The sequence below is a fragment of the Chiloscyllium punctatum genome, chromosome 1, assembly GCF_047496795.1.
Source record: "Chiloscyllium punctatum isolate Juve2018m chromosome 1, sChiPun1.3, whole genome shotgun sequence".
Classification (NCBI taxonomy): domain Eukaryota; kingdom Metazoa; phylum Chordata; class Chondrichthyes; order Orectolobiformes; family Hemiscylliidae; genus Chiloscyllium; species Chiloscyllium punctatum.
The window spans coordinates 76,516,037-76,537,679 of NC_092739.1; the positions used below are offsets into that span (position 1 = coordinate 76,516,037).

The window sequence follows — 21,643 nt, forward strand, 5'->3', positions numbered from 1 at the left end:
ACACATGCCCCGCCCCCCAGGGTTGGTCATCTTATACTTGGCGCCAGTCATTAACAGTTTGCTCGGAAAGGGGAATGTTTGTAAATCTCAAGGTCAGTTCCGTAAATTGATGGCTATATGTATTGGTACTTTAAATTGACAAATCGCATTATTTTCATGGGTAGAATGTAAATTTTCTTCGAATGGGTGACTTTTAGTGCTAAAGTTATGACAGGGTTATGGACCTTTATTGGAAGCTATGGTTAAAATTATGATTAACCTTAAAAGCGATGCTGTGTAATTTGTACCAGTTCTGTATAACATCAACCTTCTTCCTCAAAATATTTTAACGTCTTGGTTAAAATCTATAAAGCAGTCTCTGTTAAATATATAACTCAACAAAATATTGTTAGTCCACTGTTGGATTCAATTCTGTAGTAAGTAAAGGGTGATTGAAGAACAGTTATGCTATCATCTATTCTCTTCGCTCACCTTACATCACACCCCCGTGAAAAATGAAATTCTTATCATGGTCCAGGAAGTCCTTTCTGAAAACTCATGTGGATAATAGATCAGAATAGTCTCAGTTGTGACGTCATTCCTAATGAAGAGTTTATGCTGGAAACGTAGATTTTTCCTGCGCCTCGGATGCTGCCTGACCGGCTGTGCTTTTCTAGCACCACACTGTTGGACTCAACATCACCCATGTACTTAACACTAATTTTCTCTATATCCAACTAGACAAAAGGTAAACAGCACACTGTCAATGATCAATTACGATCCACTTGGAATGAATAGAGGACAAGATGATAGCACTCAAAACTGTTGTCCACAAAGTGCAGTGACATTCATCCTGAGGAAAGATTAATTACTTACAGTGTGGAAACAGGCCCTTCAGCCCAACAAGTCCACACCGACCCAACCAAAGTATAACCCACCCTCCTAACATTTACCCCTTCACCTAACACTACAGGCAATTTAGCATAGCCAATTCACCTAACCTGCACATTTTTGGATTGCAGGAGGAAACCCACGCAGACACAGGGAGAATGTGCAAACTCCACACAGAGTCACCTGAGGTGTGAATTGAACCCAGGTTTTTGGTGCTGTGAGGCAGCAGTGCTAACTACTGTGCCACCAATTGAGAATAAGATTTGTGAAAAGCTGACAGCGATCGGAGTGTTGAACATTGAGCATATATTGGTAAATTGGAAACAAGCCAGCAATGATGCCCAATTTTTAAAAAAATTGCGAGGTGGTACTGAAGGAAAACCCATGATTGTACTGAGTATAATTGAGTAAGTATTGAGTGGAGTAAATCGTTCCCCTCCACCCCATAATTTCCTTGCCTAAATTTTGATCACCTTGCTTTCTAAACTTTGTTTCTAAAAATTTTCAGCTTATCACTATTCTTTTTACTTTCAAAGTTTCCTAAAACTTTTACCTTTGACTTTCTCTCAAGTTCCTCTTTATTTCTCCCTTGTCTACTGTTTGTAAAGTGTGCCAAGAAACATTAGAAAATGAAATTAGTATAAACAAAATGTTAACAAACTGTCAACTGTTTGAATTAAATAGAACCATATAAAAATTGTGAAACTGCTGATCAGGTCAGTGAACACATGGAAATAAATAAAGAGCTAAAGGGCTGGTTTCTAATCCTGAAGGCATAAATTTTCAGTGGTTTTGCCTGCCAGTTGGATTTGTGTCTAATCTGGAATAGGGAGGAGAAAATGGAAACAGGCAGATTCCAATGTGGCCAGGTTAACACGCCAACTGAGGCATCAACCTAGTTCTGCAGATCACTGTAACACCCTTCACTCTTAGTTGTTCATTCTCCTCACTCTTTCCCTCTTTACACCTTCATTTCTTCCAACTATCACCCACACTTCAGCCTCCCTCACCCCACTGACCCTTGTTTACTCACTCATCCAGTTTTAACTTTGTAGATAGAATGCATAGCCCTCATGATAACATTTGGAATCTTTGAAAAGTTCATAAATCTGTCAAAATTAACACCTCTTGATAGGGGCTTAAAGTAACCCATTATCCTGTTGAAGTTTATAATCAATCAACACAAACAATCACACACTTCTGTGAACAGTTATGTAAACAAAGACTAGAGTACCAAATTCATTAGTGCTTTTGAGGACAGTCAAACTAATGGCTGCGTTGTTTCTTAAATGGGCAGCATGGTGGCACAGTGGTTAGCAATGCTACCTCAAAGTGCCAGAGACCTAGGTTCAATTCCCACCTCAGGCAACTGTCTGTGTGGAGTTTGCATGATCTCCCCGTGTCTGCATGGGTTTCCTCCCACAGTCCAAAGATATGCAGGTTAAGTGAATTGACCATGCTAAATTGCCCGTAGTGTTAGGTGAAGGGGTCTGGGTGGGTTGCTCTTCGGAGGGTCCGTGTGGACTTGTTGGGCCAAAGGGCCTGTTTCCACACTGTAAGTAATCCAATCTAATCTTAAATAAGAAATTCAGACTGTTAATCTTTTTGCAACAGCCAAATTTATGGTTTAGATATTTAAAAATTGAATGAATATAATGAGAAACATTTAACCAATTAGCAATTGATCTGACACTGGGATATACTTTCAATAAATAATGCAAATTCAACTGTACAAATTCAGTAAACAATATACAGTGCACTTTATCTAGTGGATAATCTATTCTCCTGGATCAAAACATATTTTTACTTTTACAGTGCTATTCTTTCACTTGAAATTATGCCACTTGCCAACATAATAATAATGTATTCCGAACCACATTAATTGGGTTATTTTATTTGAGGCATTGAATACAAGAGCAGGGAAGTTGTGATTGAACTGTATAGGCCACAACTGAAGTACTGTCTGCAGTTCTCATTACTGCACTGAGGGGATGCAGAGGAAATTCACCAGGATGTTGCCTGGGTTGGAGTTTTTCAGTTATGATGAGATAGGCTGGAATCTTAGAGGAAAGAGTGCTGAGAAGGGATATCATTGCGGTCTGCAAATTCATGAGGGGCATAATTGGGTAGATAGGAAGAAATATTTGCCCTTAATAGAGAAGTCAATAAACAGAGGGATTAGGTTTAAGGTTATGGGAGGCATGGAGGAGATTTAAGAAAGTGTTTTCATTCAGATGGTGGAGGGTGTCTGGAACTCACTGCCTGAAAAGGTGGTCAAGGGAGGAACCTTCACAACATTTAAGAAGTATTCAGATGAACACTTGAAGCAGTATAGCACACAAGATTACAGGCCAAGTGCTGGAAAAATGAAAATGTTGCTTGATAAATGAAGCACATATTTTGGGTCAAATTGCCTCTTACTGTGCTATATAACTTTATGAATTTGTGGTCACTTACTTTTCTCACTCACAGTACATAGCACTCAGTTTATCAAATGTAAATATAACTCAGAGCTGAAAATGTGTTGCTGGAAATGCGCAGCAGGTCAGGGAGCATCCAAGGAGCAGGAGAATCGATGTTTCGGGCATGAGCCCTTATTCCTGAGCTCTGATCTCCAGCATCTGCAGTCCTCACTTTTTCCGTAAATATAACTCAGGCTATAACATTTCCTGATGAACTGGAAAAGGAACAACATAATTTTACTCTCCATTCAGATTGTTTTCACTTCCAATCCATGGTTCACACCTCCACTTGGAAGGTATGATTTAGAAAGGTTCTCAAAATGCAACTACTTCACCAGAAATTAAAGTAAGTTTTAAATACCCACTTCCATAATGCCACCAACAACTTCAAAACAGCAGCATATTGGAGCCCGTCCTATCCATGTTCCTGCACTGTTAAAAGTAGCCAGGGACAGAAATGGGAGAGGAACTTTCAGATCAATGCTCTGGTCACTTTTTTAAAATCTGCCCAACTGTGTAGAGTCCTGAATAAGGACCACAAAACTGATCCCAACACATTAATGAATTTCCATCAGAACTGTGACAAGTTAGAAATGATTTCAAGAGACAAAAATTAGGAGGGTGAGAATAAAGAACAAAAGGGAAGATGTATGGTGTAGTAGAAGATAGGAAAAAATTAAATGATAAATGAGTTGGTGGCTTGAGGCAAAGGGACAAGTAAATAAATAAAAAATACCCCAAAAAGTGGCATGAATTACAGAATGAGGAACAACTACACTGAAAAAGTAAGAAATAATCCAAACATGCAAAGAAAAGGCAAACTAACTGGAGGCAAGATGATAGTGTCCAATTGTTCACCATATTTCAAAAATGACAAATAGACACTGGAGAATGTACAAAAGGATTTGCAAGAATGATATCAATGCTGAAAGATTATAACTATAAGGATGATCGAATAGACAGTGGATCGTTTCTTTAGAAAAGAGTGATGACCTTTTAGACATCTTTATAATTATTAAGGAGTTTGATAAGAAGTAGAGATGTTTGCACTTGCAGGGAGATAATAAATATATTTATAAATCCAATAAAAAATTCAGGAGAGGCGTCTTTGACTAGACAATAGTTAGAATAGAACTTGTTACACCTGGCATAGTTCTATGAAAAGAATCAATGGTTTTAGGGAGAAGCTCGGTGAGTACATAATGCAAATAGACTTAGAAAAACATGTTGATAGATTTTGTTGAGCTCGAATTGTGGAAGCTCTTGCATTAAATAAATACCAGTACTAACCAGTTGGACCAAATATTTCTTTTCTCTGTTTTAAAATCTATATATTTGTTGCTGAGAATGAATAGTCATTCAGTTACTGTAATAGTCACCCACCATGCCATGGATAATGGGATTTGAAAATGGGGGACAGAAAAAAAGTAACTTCCCTTCTAATCATAATGAGTAATCATTCTCTATAGCAATTTTGCATATAACCCCAGTTTCTCATTGGTTGGGAAGAGTTGTTGTTCTCGTAGAATGTAGCAAAAATATCAGTAAGGCTATCGAATGTGCTGCAGTGACAGAGCTAGGATATACTTGTAGGAGAAAGTGAGGACTGCAGATGCTGGAGATCAGAGCTGAAAATGTGTTGCTGGAAAAGCACAGCAGGTCAGGCAGCATCCAAGGAACAAGAGAATCAACGTTTCGGGCATGAGCCCTTCTTCAGGAATGAGGAAAGTGTGTCCAGCAGGCTCAGATAAAAGGTAGGGAGGAGGGACTTGGGGGAAGGGGATTGGAAATGTGATAGGTGGAAGGAGGTCAAGGTGAGGGTGATAGGCTGGAGTGGGAGTGGGGGTGGGGGCGGAGAGGTTAGGAAGGCGGTGCTGAGTTTGAAGGATTTGACTGAGACAAGGTGGGGGAAGGGGAAATGAGGAAACTGGAGAAATCTAACTTCATCCCTTGTGGTTAGAGGGTTCCTAGGCGGAAGATGAGGTACTCTTCCTCCAGCCGTCATGTTACTATGGTCTGGCGATGGAGGAGTCCAAGGACCTACATGTTCTTGGAGGAGTGGGAGGGAGATTGAAGTGTTGAGCCACGGGTGGTTGGGTTGGTTGGACCGGGTGGCCCAGAGGTGTTCTCTGAAACGTTCCGCAAGTAGACGACCTGTCTCCCCAATATAGAGGCGGCCACATCGGGTGCAGCGGATGCAATAAATGATGTGTGTGGAGGTGCAGGTGAATTTGTGGTGGATAAGGATGTATCCCTTGGGGCCTTGGAGGGAAGTAAGGGGGGAGGTGTGGGCGCAAGTTTTGCATTTCTTGCGGTTGCAGGGGAAGGTGCCGGGAGTGGAGGTTGGGTTGGTGGGGGGTGTGGACCTGACGAGGGAGTCACGGAGGGAGTGGTCCTTTCGGAACGCTGATAGGGGAGGGGAGGGAAATATATCCCTGGTGGTGGGGTCCGTTTGGAGGTGGCGGAAATGATGACGGATGATACGATATATATGGAGGTTGGTGGGGTGGTAGGTGAGGACCAGTGGGGTTCTGTCCTGGTGGCGATTGGAAGGGCGGGGCTCAAAGGCAGAGGAGCAGGTAGTGAAGGAGATGCGGTGGAGGGCATCGTCGATCACGTCTGGGGGGAAATTGCGGTCTTTGAAGAAGGAGGCCATCTGGGTTGTACGGTATTGGAACTGGTCCTCCTGGGAGCAGATGCGGCAGAGACAAAGGAATTGGGAATATGGGATGGCGTTTTTACAGGCATGGGCCCCAGCTATGCCTGCCTCTTCATAGGATATGTGGAACAGTCCATCTTCCGCAGCTACGCTGGCACCACCCCCCACCTTTTCCTCCGCTACATCGATGACTGTATCGGCGCTGCCTCGTGCTCCCACGAGGAGATTAAACAGTTCATCCACTTTACCAACACCTTCCACCCCGACCTCAAATTCATCTGGACCGTCTCAGACGCCTCCCTCCCCTTCCTAGACCTTTCCATTTCTATCTCGGGTGACCAAATCAACACAGACATTTACTATAAACCAATCGACTCCCACAGCTACCTAGACTACACTTCCTCCCACCCTGCCCCCTGTAAAACTGCCATCCCATATTCCCAATTCCTTCGTCTCCGCCGCATCTGCTCCCAGGACGACCAGTTCCAATACCGTACAACCCAGATGGCCTCCTTCTTCAAAGACCGCAATTTCCCCCCCAGACGTGATCGACGATGCCCTCCACCGCATCTCCTCCACTTCCCGCTCCTCCGCCCTTGAGCCCTGCCCCTCCAATCGCCACCAGGACAGAACCCCACTGGTCCTCACCTACCACCCCACCAACCTCCATATACATCGTATCATCCATCGTCATTTCTGACACCTCCAAACGGACCCCACCACCAGGGATATATTTCCCTCCCCTCCCCTATCAGCGTTCCGAAAAGACCACTCCCTCCATGACTCCCTTGTCAGGTCCACACCCCCCACCAACCCAACCTCCACTCCCGGCACCTTCCCCTGCAACCGCAAGAAATGCAAAACTTGCGCCCACACCTCCCCCCTTACTTCCCTCTAAGGCCCCAAGGGGTCCTTCCATATTCCCCACAAATTCACCTGCACCTCCACACACATCATTTATTGCATCCGTTGCACCCAATGTGGCCTCCTCTATATTGGGGAGACAGGTCGCCTACTTGCGGAACGTTTCAGAGAACACCTCTGGGACACCCGGACCATCCAACCCAACCACCCCGTGGCTCAACATTTCAACTCCCCCTCCACTCCACCAAGGACATGCAGTCCTTGGACTCCTCCATCGCCAGACCATAGCAACACGACGGCTGGAGGAAGAGTGCCTCATCTTCCGCTTGGGAACCCTCCAACCACAAGGGATGAATACAGATTTCTCCAGTTTCCTCATTTTCCCTCTCCCCACCTTGTCTCAGTCAAATCCCTCGAACTCAGCACCGCCTTCCTAACCTGCAATCTTCTTCCTGACCTCTCTGCCGCCATCCTCACTCTGGCCTATCACCCTCACCTTGACCTCCTTCCACCTATCACATTTCCAATGCCCCTCCCCCAAGTCCCTCCTCCCTACCTTTTATCTTAGCCTGCTGGACACACTTTCCTCATTCCTGAAGAAGGACTCGTGCCCGAAACGTCGATTCTCCTGTTCCTTGGATGCTGCCTGACCTGCTGTGCTTTTCCAGCAACACATTTTCAGCTAGGATATACTTGTATCCTATTACAGAAACAACAGTGGCTTACTTCGAGTGTTACACTGTTCTCATTAAATACAAAACAATAGTATTGTTTTGCAATGTGGATTCATGATCCTCAAGAAATGAACCATAGTGAAATTTGACAGCAATGTCTAAACTTTGGGATTTTTAAAAATGATGTTGCATATGTTACAGCACATACAGCTGATTTTGATGTGGTGTAGCATATAGCAAAACAACTATTATTGAATGTGTAAGTAGGTCATAAATGATGATGGTAGTTTATTACAATACTGTTCAATTTCCAGTCATGGTTCCTGAAGAATGCTACAGAAATTTTCTCATGTGGAAAAAAAAGCTGATGTGAATTATCACCAGAGTAACAACCTATTTTTACTTTACAATGCAGAAGCTGAAGTTGTTGTGATCCTATCTTTAGATTCAAAATATCCCATGGCATAGTTTAATATTTGGCTCTGGCTAAATGATTTGGTATGCAATTATAACCTCAACAAATGGTGATCACATTTCACATGCATTGCTATTAAATTGACTTACTATACCAAATAATAGATTATGGTTCATTTTCCAAGCTATTAACTGAAAAGTAATTTAAATAAATTAGTGGATTGCCATTTAAAATGCCACTGCAACAAACTGTCCTGTAAGAAATCCTGACAGAATAAAATCTAATAACTGATACTTCAACAGACTATTAACTTGAATAGGCAAGCTTTAAGAAACAATTACCTTTATCACAGTCACTGAGCCCTTTGTGAATAATAAATTAGGTTAGGGTAATAAAATAGTAAATTATTTGAAGAAAGTTGACTAGTCATTTGATTTGTACAATTCCAGTATCATTTAAGCTGTTTTTGTATTACAGACAGAGTCATAGGTGACTGATTTAAGTATACTACCTAATTTCCTCGTTTGTCTATGCAAATATATGAATAGAATTTGAGTATCTTGCTGAAGTAATGGAAAGCATCAATAAGAGTAGCTGATATGATAAATATGGACTGGAAAAAGCACTTAATATAATACCACATAATAAACTATCAGTAATACTAAATCCCATCCAACTGAAGGGAAAATGCCAGCATAGATGTAAAAATTTCAATTATAATAGAAATGTTTGAAACAAAGAAAGGTCCCTGTTTAATTAAATTTTCTTAAAGGGAGTAAATAGCTTAATCTAGAGAGAAGTCATGACAGGAGATCTCAGACCTGTGGTGTTCTCCCCTTGTGCAATGTGGGAAGGTGTCCCTGATGACTATATGTGCAAGAAGTATATCCAGCTGCAGCCACTGGCTCACTGCTTTCAGAGTTGGAGCAATGAGTGGACTCACTGTGGAATATAAATGATGCTGAGAATATAGTGGACAGCACATTTAGCAAGATGGTCACACCGCAGGTGAGGATTACACAAGGTGACTATCAGACAAAGTAAAAAGGTAAGGAAGGAAATGCAGGAGTCCTCTGTGATCATTCCCTGTCAAACAAATATACCAGTTTGGATACTGTTTGGGGGATGATTTATCAGAGGAAAGAAGAATCAGTCAAGTTCATGGCACCACAGGTGGCTATGCTGCACAAAAGGGGAGAAAAGCAAGCAGCAGGGTTATAGTGATTGGGGATTCAATAATATTGGGTACAGACAGATGCTTTTGTTGCCATGGACATCAATCAGAATGGTATGTTGCCTCCCTGGTACCAGGGTCAGGGATGTCATGCAGCATTTGCAGAACAATCTGGAGTGGAATGGTGAACAACAAATTGTCGTGATGCACATAGGTATCAACAACATAGGTAAGCAAAGGGATGAGGACCTGTGAGCTGAATATAGGAAGTTAGGTGATAAATTAAAATGCAGGACCTAAAACTCAGTCATTTTCAGATTACTCCCAATGCCATGTGCTAGCGAGATCAGGAACAAGAGGATGAATGCAAAGCTGAAAAAATGGTGTACCGGGGAGGGGGTTTAGATTCTTGAAGCATTTTGGCAGAAGGTGGGATCTGTACAAGCTTGACAGGTTGCACCTGGGCAAAGATGGGACAAACAGCTTCACAAGGGTTTTTGCTAGTTCCATTCGTCAGATTTTAAACTAATATGGCAGGGGGTTGGGAAAAAAACTGTTCGCTTAGATTGTTCAGAATCAGGTCAGGAAATAGTAAGTAGAATATTAGTTAATGATGTAGTCAGCAACTCAGAAAGACAAAAGAAACAAGGATTAAGAAGATCCAGCAAAGGAAATCGATTGGGTATAGCTGTTTGTACTTCAATGCAAGGCATATTACAAACAAGATACATTAGAACATAGCAATTAGGAGCAGGAGTAGGCAACTCAGCCCATTTAAATAATGATTTGCCCTTTTATTTTTCCAAACAAAATGGACAACCTCACTTATCCACATTAAGATCCATCTTCCAGATTCTGATCCTTCTCCTAGTCTATCAATACTCATTGGTAAACTCATTATCTCCTCATCACAGCCTGTTTTCCCACCTATTTTAGCACCACGTGTGAAATTTGTTATGTTACGCACTGTCTTTGCTTGCAGATAATTTATATTGATCGTAAATTGTTGAACTCCAAGAACTGAACCCCATTAGTTACAGTTCGCCATCCAAAGAAGGACCCATTCATCCTGATTCTCTTTTCTGTTGGTCAGCCAATACATTGTCCAAGCCAATATTCTAACCTTAACACTCTGTGATCTAACCTTCTGCATCAGTTTTTTTTAAAAATGTGGCACCTTTTCAAATATCTTTTGGCAGTTCAGATATACCACATCCACTGGATTCCCATTAGGTAAAAGTACTAAGGGCATAGATAGACAAATAGCAGCATGATGCCATTACTATAATGGAAACCTGGCTAAAGGAGGGGTAAAATCTGCAGCTCAATATTCCAAGATATAGAGTTTTTAGGCAGGATAAATTGGGTGATAAAAAGGAGGGTGTCTGTGCTAATATTGGTTAAAGAATATATTACATTTGTGAGAAGGGATGATATACTAATCTGGTTAACAAATGAGGCTTTATAGGTTGAGCGTAGAAATACAAAACGGACACACACTGCTAGGAGTATATTTTTGACCTCCAAATAGTGAGCAGGAGATATAAATTCTTCTATGTAAACAAATTTCTGCCCGTAACAATAAAAAAGATTTTAATTATCCCAATATCAACTAGGTTTCAAACAATATAAGGGGCATTGAGGGTGAAACATTCATATACTGTGAGTGTATAAGTCACCAAGGCCAGATGGACTGTTCCCCAGGATGTTGAAGGAAGTTCAGGGAGGGAATAACAGATGTTCTGAGGATTATTTTCCAATCTCCACTAGACATAGGTGAGGTGCTGGAGGAGTGGAGGAATGCAGAAGCGGTTCCATTGTTTAAAAAGGGCACAAAGGAAATGTCAAACAACTTTAGGCTAGTTAGTCTTACTTTAGTGATGGGCTAATTGTTAGAATCAATCCTGAGAGACCAGGTAAACTATTACTTAGAAACATATGAACTAGTAAGGGACAGTCAGCATGGCTTTATTAAGGGAAGAACATGCCTTACATATTTTTAAAAATTCTTTGAGGAAGTGAGAAGGAGGATCAATCAAGGATATTGCAGTAGATGTTTTAGTAAGGCATGTGACAAAGACCCACATGACAGACAGATCAAAAAAAGTAAAAGCCCATTGGATACAGGGTAATGTATTGAATTGGATCCAAAGTTGGCCGAGTAACAGGAAACAAAGGTAATGGTCGATGGCTGCTCTTGCAAATTGAAGGCTATTTCAAGTGGTGTTCTGCAGAACTTGGTGTTGGGACTATTTGTTTTATACATTAACGATTTGGACATGAATGTTGGGGGAGCAATTGGGAAATTTGCATACAACACATGGCCATGTAGTAGATAGTGTAGAGGATAGCAGAAAGCTCCAGAATGATATGGAGGGATTGATGGAGTGGCGAGGAAAGTGGTAGATGGAGCTTAACTCTGATAAGAGTGAGGTAATGCATTTAGGCAGGTCATACAGTAAAAGGGAATACTCAATAATTGGGAATATACTGAGAGGAGTAGATGAAGTGAGAGATCTTGGTGCGCAAGTGTAATACAGGTATATAAGATTGTAAAGAAGTCATAAGGAATGCTCTCCTTTCATTGGCAGACGTATAGAATACAGAAGCAGGGATATAATGATGAAATTGTATAAGACACTGGTGAGACAACGAGAATATTGTGTACAGTTTGGGTCACCACATTACAAGAAGGATGCAATTGCTCTGGAGAGAGTGCAGAGAAGATTTACTAGAGTGTTGCCAGGGCTGGGAGTTGTAGTTATGAGGAAAGATTGGAGAGGTTGAGGTTATTTTCCTTGGAACACAGGAGGCTGAGGGGTGACATGTTGAGGTGTGCAAAACTGTAAGAAGTAGAGATAGAGTAACAGAAGGAACTGCTTTCCCTTGGTAGAGTTCAAAAACTTGGCATCATAGATTTAAGCTAAGTGGCAGAACAATTTGAGGGGATGTGAGGAAATACTTTTTTAGCAGAAGGTGGTGGGTGTCCTGAATTTGATGCCTGAGTTGGTGGTAGAGACAGAGACTCTAAATTATTTTTTAAAAGTCCTTGGATCAACACTGTAAGCCCAGGGAAATGGGAGATCAGAAAGTGGTGTCTGGGTGTCATTGGGTATGCATGGACAAGATAGGCTGACATGCCCCCTTCTGTGCTGTATCATTTCTATGGTTCTGTGGTTGTAGTACCTCATACTTGGACCAAGTCCTTCACTTGTACTCTCCTTAATTTGTCCTTTACAATTAGGGCTAATCCGTTTTTTTTATTCTACCAGTTATGAAATGCTGTGTACCCTGGAACATTATTTCTAAACCTTGGTCACTTTGTAATCAATCTGTAAAGATGATTACATCAATACTTTTATCTTTATTTGTGTCATTAGTTTGTCTATCTTGTTATGTAGATATGTTCATTCAAATAAAGAACCTTTCATTTTATTTTTCCCATTGTATTTTGCACAAACCTATCACTGATGTACTTACAGTTAAACACACTGCTCCTTTAAATCCTGCTTTGCTTGTCTTCCATTAACTCAATACTGTATCCTATTACCTCAACGTAACTCTTTAGATTTCTAATACTCCCTACACCTGATTATGTTACCCTGCAGTTTGGTTCAAGATGGCAGCAGTGTAAGACATTCTAGCTACAGCTCCTCTGCTCTGTCTGGCCGTTTTCTTTATTTTTGCTCTTTTTTTTACCCTTTTTGCATTAGAAGAATGGAGGCGCTAGTAAACCCTGGAGGCGAATCCAAGAGCAGAGGGAAGTAGTACAGAGGCAGTGGGCTGGTGTGGGGAAGCAGTCAGCGCGATGAGCAAGTCCTGGGCAGGGGCCAGAGTGGGGAAGTAATCCGAAAGCAGTGGCCGGAGCAGGGAAGTAGTCCTGGAGCAGCAGCTGGTGCAGGGAAGTAGTCCTAAAGCAGCGGCCGGGGTAGGGAAGTAGTCCTGGAGCAGCGGTTGATGCGTGGAAGTAGTCCTGGATCAGTAGCCAGCACATGGAAGGAGTCCTGGAGCAGCAGCTGACGTGGGGAGTGAGTCCCGGGCGAGGGCCAATGTGGAGAAGCAAGTCCTGGAGGAACTCACCTTGGAGCAGCTGAGACCTGAAGCATAGTGGAGACGGTTGTTGGACTGGGGTCTCACATGATGTTTCAGACAATGTGTGAAAACCCCTGTGTTGAGCTACTGCAATGTAATGTTTATTTGTAATTTGTTTATCTGACTGTAATGTCAATCCTTTAACTATATCCCATTTCTAACTCATTCTTTAAAGACTGTGAAGTAATACAACTACTTTTCTTTTATATTCCTCTTTTGTATCTAAGATTTATATCTAGGTATTTGTACCTAAGATAGCACCATAAGAAGCAACATTGTAAAACTTTTCATTGTACTCCTGTATTTTTGTCCTGGTAAGTACATGTGACAATAAGGGATATTCTAATTCTAATTCACCACTTTTATTTTAAAGCTTTATCCACACATGTAGGTGTATAATTCACCAATGAAAGAGCTCCCTACTTTTGCAATAGTGATGCCAGTGCTTCATGAACAAGATGCCCTTCCTTTCATGCCACTCTTTCAGCCACCCGTTTAATTTTCTAATCAACTCAGTTATAATTTTTGGCTTATTACTTTTTTCTAGGTTGACATTTTAATTTGGATCCTATCTCCTCCAACACTCTAAGCCGTGCATCATTACTCACTGAATCTATCTCCTTGGTTTCTATGTGGACCACAGCAGCTAGATTCTCATCTCTCACAAGAGCTCTTCTTCAACTGTGAGGAGATAGATAAGCAGAATGGCCTTTGGAAATTTTGATGATTTCTGCACTAAACAGTGCCTATTCCCCTGATTATACTGTCCTCTGTCATTATCACATTCCTTTCTACTTCCCGCACATAAATGGCATCCTGCACTATGGTACCTCATATGCAGCTCAAACTCCAGCTCAACAATTTTGAGCTAATATTTATCAAGTTGAACACACTCACCACAGGTGGGATGTCAGCAATTGGAGATCACAGTGCTCTGCACAAACTTCCACCTGTTGTAATTATAGCTGTACCATCAGTCCTGACGTTTATTAACCTTATTTTGTTTAATTGAGTCAATTATATGCATTATAGTAATTAATTGACTTATCAAGTTTAACTTAGTAATTTTGAAATGTTACAGGTTTCTTAACAGAAAGAAAAATGCTTTGCCAACCAATCACCTCCATCCTGTCTTGTGATATCACATTTCCATTCTGGTGCCTGGGATTTCCATTAATGAAACAAATCCTTGGACATTTTAATGTGTGAAAGATGTATATAAATTCAAATTGTTAGTGTTAGGTTTGGGATTGTTACGGTCTTCTGATGATAAGGTTGAGATGGAATTTAATTTATAGTTATCAAGATAAAGAAATTGTTTCAGTTTATATTTGACTAACAATTCTCTTTTAAATATGAACTAGGCTGCTCACTGTCATCTTGTTCAGTGCCTTCATCAATGATATGTTGGATGGCATAAAAAGCAAAAGATTTGGAATGTCTGATCCACACAATTCTAAAAGTAAAATAGGATTCCTTTTCACTGGCGGATTCACTGTGTGGATGGTGGACTTGTCTGGGATATGGTTAATCTTCAATGTTAGCTAACTAATGGAGAATGGTGAGAGTCATGTACGAATTCTTTTTTTGACCTGTTGTTTCCTACTTTTTGCATTTTATATTTTAGAATGTCCAACCAAAATCATTAGTAGATATTGGAAAGAATATGCATCACTGCATACTTTACTGTCAGTTATTTGAAGCCATGATTTATGGTAAAGAATGGTTCCATTAACTTTAAAATGAAGAGAGATTTGACATTGGGTAATTTAAATTAAATTTTCTACCAGTGTTTGGTGCTTCAAAATATGTGGTGCGCTTATGTAGTTATTCGTTTTCATACCTTTAGCCAATCTTTTTGATAATTCTGCACTGAAATGAAACACTTTCACAAGGCCTGGAGTAATGAAAAGTGAATAATTTATAAATATAATTTTTGAGGTGAATTTTTGAAGTGCAGTACTGAACATGAATGTGGAGATTTTCTTTAAAATAAAATCAAGGGAGCAGAAATTGCCTAATTTTCAAATTCCAGCATCATACAGAAAGCAAGTATGTGTGTTTTGTTAATGGAAACTTATTTATACTGTGTGGTTTATGATGAGTGGATAAACATTGAAGACCATCATCTTGTCTTCAGTTCATAATAATCAAGAATTTATTTGAGTTTAGAAAACCCAGAAATCAAACATTTTAGGAAGATTTGCAGGAGACCTGACTGGGGTCCGAAGCAAGTATCATTTCTCTGTACAAAGGAGTGCAGGACAGTTCAGGGAAAACACGGTAATCTCAGTTTTGTTCGTACCACTCCCCAAATCATGATAGTTTGATTTAAAATCTGGAGGTTATTAGAAGCTAAGAATGTGTTGGTTCTCAATTTTGTGAATAGTCGTATCAGAAGACTCCATTGTTCACATGAAAGAAATGGGGTAAATGAGATTTGATATAGAGGAGTAATTTCTTTGGAATTGAATCTTTGTAAAGTGGTAAATAGATTAAAAAAAATTATTTTGCTGTGCACATCAAGATTTTTCTAGATGGTGTTCGATAGCGAGATAGTTTTGTTTATCTTTTGGTTTCGTCTTTTGTGTAATTAACGTTTGTTCTGTTGTTAAATAAACTCTGCAACCTTGTGTGGTTAGGTTTTAGTGACCGACCACCATGTTGACGAATGCTTTAAAAATGATGTAATTTGACTTGTTCAGTACTGCAGTAGTATCACCTGGGATTGTAACACTGTTAACTCCTCATTTTATTGCGAGTTCACTTTCAAAAGACAGTTGAGCATGGTGAACAATATCAAAGAGGACTGTGACTCAATGATATTATTGTTGGACTTATTTTCTTCAATAAATATATTAAGCAGAATATAACATTTTTAAATAGTCACATCTCAGATCCTGGTTCTAATTCTCTGTGAGCAGTAGCCTGATTTTCAAAATTGTTCCATTAAAATGCAGACATATGAAGATTATAATTCAACTGCTAATTTTGCATCAAGTCTGTAATCTAGATTTAACATTATCATGGCCAGAGAACATAAACAGCAATCCCAAAGAAAACTGTATTCCTTTTTAAATTTACAAATTTTACTTCAGTTTCCTTTAAAAACGGATCACTTTGCTTCACAAAATGGCTGAGGATAATCACATGATCATATTTTCAGAAGCTTCTGAAACCTCAAAATAGTGTAAACATTCAGGTAAAGCTGATACAAAGGTCCTGAAGTCTATCTGTCTGTCTAGATTCAGAGGTGGCAGTGTTGGACTGGGGTGTAACAAGTTAAAAATCACACAACATCAGGTTTTAGTCCAACAGGTTTATTTGGAATCACTAGCTTTTGGGGTGCTGCTCCTTCATCAGGTGGACTGCCCAACCACTCAGACCTCTTGGCATCACGGTAGCCCACAAACCCAACACACTAAAACAGCAGCTAATGAACTTGAAAGACTCTATACAAACAACAAGCAAAACTAATGTCATTTACAAAATACTGTGCAAGAACTGTAACAAACACTACATTGGACAAACAGGCAGAAAACTAGCCACCAGGCTACATGAACATCAATTAGCCACAAAACAATATGACCCACTCTCACTAGTATCCTTACATACAGATGAGGAAGGACACCACTTTGACTGGGACAGCATATCTATCCTAGGACAAGCCTAGAGACATGCACAAGAATTCCTAGAAGCATGGCATTCCAACCGGAACTCTATCAACAAATATATTGACTTGGATCCCAATTACCACGTCCCCTGTGAAAAATAACAGGAAATGACATCATCAACCCAAGGAAACCTCAACACATAAATAGACAGTGGGCCATGCCACCAGTGCTTCATCCGGAGGCTCACTGATGATGTTACCTAGTATGGTGACAAAATGTCTGAAAAACGTACTTTCCAGCTCAGCGTTAAAATCTACATTCAGAGCCTCAACCTGAGCTATGAATCTTCTCAAAACTTGCTAATTCTGAATTTACCAAAACTTGTACATTATAAGCTATCTCTTATCCATCTTTCTTTAATTTCCTGAGTGCTTGTATGTGCATTTCCTCCACATTTTAAATGTTTTATTAACAAACCCTACTTTTGTTTTTATCGTGAAAGGTTTTGCTGGAGCTTTATTTTAAAAATTGGAATCCAAAACCCAGGGTTTGGAAAATACCCTTCAGCCTATTGCTAAGTAACAGGAGTAAAGAAGGCAGAGGAGTGAACCAACAATGCCTTGCTGTGTCATGCTTAAACGGGGAAAAGCAACCATAATTTAAATTTACTACTATTCCCCTGTATCATCTGTCATGTATGCTCATTCCAAAAGCATGTCCTTGGTTCATTGTCAGTTGATACCTTATCTTAAGCCATTCTCTTGGTAATTTCTTTACTGGTGATTCGCCATTACCTTCCAACCTCATGGGCAAAGTAAGGAGGCATGTCCAAAATCTTCCTCAGCCAGAACAGAAATCAAGTCCATACTGTTGATGTTAAAATGAACTACACTCTAACCATCGAGGCTACCAATCCAAAGAAGGATCACAGGACTGAACTACTTAACTTTGCTTTTTCTTCACAAATGCTGGTGGATCTGCTGTGTTTTTCCAACTATTTCTGTTTTTGTTTCTGATTCCCAGCATTTGCAATTCTTTGGTTTATTGCTTATTTGCTTGGCCTTCTAAACTAACTGGCTCCTAAGGAACCTCGATAATCCAGCATTTGATTATCTGGCAAGATCGCAAAGTCCCGATGCTCGGCTAAACTATGTTATCTAGCATTCAATTATCCAGAATTCGATTAACCGAATAAAATACTCCAGCTCGTGTCCTTTGGATAATCAAGGTTCCTGTTTCTATGATGACTGATTAAAAAAAGCATAAACTATCTAACTTGTAAATGTGATGTTTTACCAAAAACAAATTGATATCATGCATCATAATGATTTTCATTGATGAGCATGGAATAAAGAAAATTGTCTTGATATTACAAATTGCTGAAACCTGCCTATATAACCAAAGATAACATGCAGTGAATTGTGATGGAAATTTTTCAAAAAAATCATGGCAGATCTAGGTATCAGCTTGGTATGAATTTGTCTTGAATTCAATCGCATGCTTTCTGTAAGTTTCTGCAATGTGCAAAATACAACAAAATGTGATGAAAACATTTATTGACACTGTGCAAAATCTGATCAATAAAAATCAAAAACTATGAAATAACTATTATGCATATTTGTTTATGACTCTTTTTCTGTGTGCATGCTTTTCAGTTTAATTTTAAAAATATGCAAGGCCAGTTTATTGATGAAATTATCTCATGGCTTATCAGATAGTTGTAAGTATTAGACAAGATGACTAAGAAAAGAACAATACAGATAAGAGCAGGTAGAAAGCCTATAAGTATGTTAACCCCTTCCACACACACTATTTATCTTAAACAATCCATAATAATTCAACAGTTTTGACTGCACTAGCTTACAACGGTGTCTATCATATTCGTTACTCCCTTGAAAACTAATAATTGTTCACAGCATGGATAGCAACAGTCTGCACCAGTTGAAAATGATCTGACTACACAACAGGCATTCCTCAGCGTAATGTCCTCAGTTCAACCATCTTCAGCTGCTTCATCAATGACCTTCCCTCCATCATAAAGTCAAAATTTGGGATGTTCACTGATGATTGCACAATGTTCAGCACCATTTGCAACTCCTCAGATATTCAGGCAATCCATGTTCAAATGCAACAATATCTGGACAGTATCTTGGCTTGGGCTAACAAATGGCAAGTAACATCCGCACCACACAAATACCACACAATTACTACCTCCAATAAGAGACAATCTAACCACTGCTCTTTGACATTCAATGGCATTACCATCAACATCCTACTGTCAACATCCTGGTAGTTACCATTGACCAGAAATGCAACTGGACTCAACACACAAACATAGTGGCTACAAAAGCAGGTCCAAGGAAAGGAATATTGTGGCAAGTAACTAATCTCCTGACTCCCCAAAGCCTGTTCATCATCTACAAGGCATGAGTATGATGGAATATTCCCCACTTCCCTGGATGGATGCAGCTCCAACAACAATCAAGAAGGTCGACACCATATACAACACAGAAGCCCAATTGATTGGCACTACATCCACAAGCATTCACTCACTCGCCAATGCTCAGGTCTAACAATCTGTGCTATCTACGTAAGTTCAGCAATTCAAAACCATTAACTTTCCATCTAGAAGGGGAAGGGCATCAGATACATGGAAACACCACCTGCATGTTCTCCTCCAAGCCACTCACTATCTTGACTTGGAAATATATCACTGTCCCTTTACCTTTGCTGGATCTAAATCCTGTAATTCCCTCCCTAATGACATTGTGGATCAACACAGATTGCAGCAATTCAAGAAGGCAACTAACCACCACCTTCTCAAGGGCAGCTAAAGACTGGCAATAAATGCTGGCCAACTAGCAATGTAAATGTTCATTGAGTGAATAAAAAAGACAGTAATGCCATTTTCTAATTCTCGGCCATTAGCCTTACAGCCTATGGTAACACAAATGAATATCTAAATTCTGTTTAAATTTTGAGAGTTTCTGACTTAACGACCCTTTCAGACAATGAGTTCCAGGTCCTACCACCCTAGGGTGAAGGTTCTGTTTGTGTTGTAGTGCCTGATGCAGTTGAGCTTTGTCATAGACAAAGAGAGCTTCCGCCTCCTCAACGTTCATACTTAATTGTACTTTTAATCAAATTTTGTGAGTAGGACTTATAGAAGCTATTAAGCATGGAGGGAGGGGAATGCTTTCAGGAATACCCCTGTATTTGACAAGAATCATTAATATTGAGTTTTAAGCAATAAATACTGTACTCACTTTGAGGTCAAATTGGAAAAGCTTTGTGTGCAAATGGATAGAGCCATCATATCTGTAACATAAAGATAAGGGACTTATATTTTCAAACAACATTAATTCAGTTGGTCTAAATGGTCCTAGGTGTTTTGAAAGCTATAAGGAGTGAACAAACTGACATTAATTGACAATATCACTTTGTTTGTTTTGAATTGCAGAAAAACTAGCAAACATGCCTTGCTCATATACTTTATCAGATAAAGTTGTCTCGAATTCTTCAAGCCATAGCGTGTAAGAAACTAAAGAGACTTAGATTGTCTAATTTTCCTGTGGTCATAAAACCTGAGAGTGAAATGTGTTAGCCATATCTCTTTGGTAGTGCACTTGTCTCTCGATCACAAGTTTCAGGTTCTACTCATTGCACCAAAGTTTAAGCACAACAATTAAGGTTGACATTCACGTACAGAACTAAGGGAGCTTTACACTGTTGAGGCTAGATTGGTTAGCTCAGTTGGCTGGCTTGCGATGCAGTGACATTAACACCATGGGTTCAATTCCTGTACCAGCTAAGGTTACCATAGAGAACCCTCTTCTTAACCTCTCCCCTCATCTGAGGTACAATGACCCTCATGTTAAACCACTACCAGTCATCTCTAGCTTTAATGAGAGAGCAGTCCATTTGTCCAGTAGGAAGGTGACATCTACTGTTAGAGCTTCTGTCGTTTGAATGTGATGTTAAACTACGACCCATCCAAGCACCTCAGTAGATATAAAAGATTCCATGTTACTATTTCAAAGAAAAGCAGCAGAGCTATCCCAAGTGTTAGTGTAGGGAAAATATCACTGACGTATCTATGGGAAAATACATCATATGCAGATACTGGACTAAAGCTCTCAGGCTCAATCCTGGATCTGTGTTGTGATAATTGAACGTCAGAACATCTGGGGTTGAGAACAATCAGCTCAGATTCTCAACTCTTGACACCTATCCTGTGACTTGGTCTCTGGAAAAAGGTAAAATGTATGTGTGTGATCAGGAAAGAAGGCTGCTGCTAAAGCTACTGGTAATGGCCTTTATAACAAATGCAAATTCTAAGTGGGGTGGAAAATCCAAAGATGTTTAAATACATGATACGGTAGACTTTGATAAGACAGTATGATGCGGTCAATTAAACATTCTATCCATCTTGAAGAATGTAGAGATCACTATAAAAATGATTTGATGCTCAAGTCAGAATTGTTTGAACAGTTATCGAAATGTGGGAAGTTGATTGCTCTATGGGTGATCATATGTGTAGTTTCTTGTTATACATTTGTGACAGGAAAGGGTTGATGCCCAAAACGTCGATTCTCCTGCTCCTTGGATGCTGCCTGACCTGCTGAGCTTTTCCAGCACCATACTCTCGACTCTGATCTCCAGCCTGTGCAGTCCTCATTTTCTCCTATTTGTGACAAATAGGCATATATTATTAGAACAGGTATATTGCATTGCACAAACCTAGTAAAGACATCAGCATTTGAGGTACAGTGTGGTGCTGGAAAAGCACAGCAGTTCAGGCAGCAACCAAGTAGCAGGA

General features: G+C 40.0%; 1 long non-coding RNA gene across 5 annotated transcripts; it reads left to right on the forward strand.

Annotated features, from left to right (window-relative positions):
- The first annotated feature begins 30 nt into the window (after positions 1-30).
- Positions 31-18,429, forward strand: LOC140476546 (uncharacterized). Of its 5 annotated transcripts, XR_011960511.1 has the most exons (4): positions 31-92; positions 1,002-1,277; positions 12,832-14,771; positions 17,327-18,429. It is a non-coding gene; the product is annotated as an uncharacterized lncRNA (long non-coding RNA). The 5 variants fall into 5 exon arrangements; XR_011960509.1 differs by having other exon boundaries at positions 12,832-18,429; XR_011960510.1 differs by having other exon boundaries at positions 12,835-18,429.
- The last annotated feature ends 3,214 nt before the right edge of the window (positions 18,430-21,643 follow it).